General features: G+C 38.8%; 1 non-coding gene across 1 annotated transcript; it reads right to left on the minus strand.

The window, feature by feature from the left end:
• Positions 1-1,910: 1,910 nt before the first annotated feature.
• Positions 1,911-2,013, minus strand: LOC147612376 (U6 spliceosomal RNA). The gene has a single exon (XR_015263563.1). It is a non-coding gene; the product is annotated as a U6 spliceosomal RNA (small nuclear RNA).
• Between the last annotated feature and the right edge of the window lie 386 nt (positions 2,014-2,399).

Consider the following 2,399-nt stretch of genomic DNA (forward strand, 5'->3'; position numbering starts at 1 on the left):
TACTAGCCACCTCCAGGCTTCCCGCCAGACAGTATACTCAGATATACAACTATGTTTCCCAAAAAAGAGAGAGAGAGAGGAGAGGGAAGGTTGAAGAAGAACACTTAGATGGTAACAATTTCTTTTTATATAAATATGAGAGAGAGAGAGAGAGAGAGAGAGAGAGAGAGAGAGAGAATTATTTTTTATGTAGATTTAATTGATGTTTACCTTCTAAGCAATGGAAGAAGAGTGGCGCAAGCAGCACTACTTACAAATTATGATACAAACCGCTGGTATCAAGGAAGGATGTTAGATGATGATGAGGTGGTGGTTCTAGTAAATAGACATCTAGAGCCTTGTGAAAAGCTGAATTTTACATTTGTAAACATCACCACATGGTCTTCATGTGATATTGAAAACAAGTAACTTTATGTGATTTCATTAGTAAAGCTCCACAATGGCTATTTTCTCCTTCTTGTCACAAGTAAAGTTTTTAAATTTTGTTCTTGCTTGTTGCTTCATTTTCGTAGATAGAGTCTCCTCTTGGGTGGCTTTGTAGAGCGTGTGTGTCCTCCATGGTGCAAAGTATCTCTAGATTGTCAAAATCATAGACTTCACAACTGTTTGCTATGTGTCCCTGCATTGAAGTTTCCCATGAGGTAGACCTCCCCTTACTGGGAGTACTCCATGATCCCCTCTATGAGAGATGTGTATGGTTACTGTGTATCATCTTCCTTCTTTCCTCTTGGGTCTTGGTGAGTGGTGGGCATCCTCCACCTCCCCCTCTTTTGTCCTCGCAAATCTAGAGTCACTAGGTGCAAAGTAGCATAGAGCAATGTAGAGAATGTGCTCCTGTGATAGCTCAAGTCGTATCCACATGTAGCGAGCTTCTAGGTCTCGTGCAACTGTTTGTATCTTGTTGTATAGTGCTAAGGGATAGACAATCACTACTCATCTCTTGAGCCTCCGGTGGTGCGGCTCCTGGTTTATCCTCTGTGTGTGAATTCCCATCGGTACTCGTGTACTACTAGCAGGCCACCCCACTCTCGGGGCTCTCATGTGTCTCTGTAAGTGAAATGATATCTCGTCCATCCATGACCTCCTCCAACAGTCTCCGTGGGTGTGTCCATATAGATGATTGCAGTTCCAAGCTGCCACATGTATCTCCGCACTTTCAAAGAAACTTGAGTGATATCGTACACACACCCATGCATGCACCTATGTATATGTAAGTCTGAGGAGGGAGAGAGAGAGAGAGAGAGAGAGAGAGAGTATAACATTCTTGTTAGGGGAGGGAGAGGAGGAGGAGGAGGAGCAGCAACATGAGGAGGAGGAGCAAGCACATGAGGAGCAACATGGTAAGAGTTGAGTTTAAGTTTGTTATTTTTCAAATTAGTACTTTTCACAAAAATTATATTCTTGCTAGTAAATGTATTATGCTAGATATATTTGTTCTCATTGTGTGCTTGTGTGTGTGTGTATGAGAGAGAGAGAGAGAGAAGAATGAGTAGATACTTGTTTGATGTAGGTCATAGGCGAGGGAGACCTCAAGGATCAAAGGCAAAGCTTAGCTTGGACCCTCGAAATATCTTAGAGATGCGTACTAGATCAGGACACTAATAGTATTTTTGGGTTAAATTTTTTAGTGACCATGACATGTTCGATTGTCGGAGGTTACTTAGTTTGTCTTATCTTGCTCAAACCTTGTTCCTTTTTGTTATTCTAGTCGCAAGTTTTTGTGGTAATTTGACAAAAGATTGTTTCTTGTGGAGGCTTGATTGATGAGTGTGTTTTTTTTGTAAGCTTCTAATTTAGAGCTTTTTATAAGAAATTGGAGCTTTTGTAGTTTTGAGCTTTTAGAGAGTGTGTGTGTGTGTGTGTGGGTCTCTCTCTCTCTCTATATATATATATATATATATACATATATATATATATAAGTCCATTTCTTGATTTGTGTGTGTCATCCTTGTGTAGTGGCCATGCTAACCTTCCTTGGATCATTCCAATTTTATGAGATGTCCCCAAAGACACACACACCAACACACATACACATATGCAAAGCATGATTATTAAAGTAAATCTTTCTTTACCATAAAGCTAATGATCATATTCAAGAGAGAGAAGAAATATAAAGATGTCACCTTATGTCTTTCATGTTTAGCCTTGAATTTTAAATATAAGAGGTGAAGTGGTGAGATTACTAAAAAAAACTATGCATATTGAATTGAATTGCCTTTAATTTTGTAAATGTGTTCTTTCAATCCATTGTAAAGAAAGTTAGGATTAATTCTTGCTAAGGAAAAACTAACCCTGGACTAAGCTTTATGTGATCAAAAAAGGCCTTCAACACATTCTTCTATCCTAAGGTCTTAGCATTTTCATTTTGAATATAGATGGTTTGAACCAAATAAACTTGA

The sequence above is a fragment of the Cibotium barometz genome, chromosome 45, assembly GCF_041138505.1.
Source record: "Cibotium barometz isolate CiBa-2024 chromosome 45, ASM4113850v1, whole genome shotgun sequence".
In the NCBI taxonomy this organism is placed as follows: domain Eukaryota; kingdom Viridiplantae; phylum Streptophyta; class Polypodiopsida; order Cyatheales; family Cibotiaceae; genus Cibotium; species Cibotium barometz.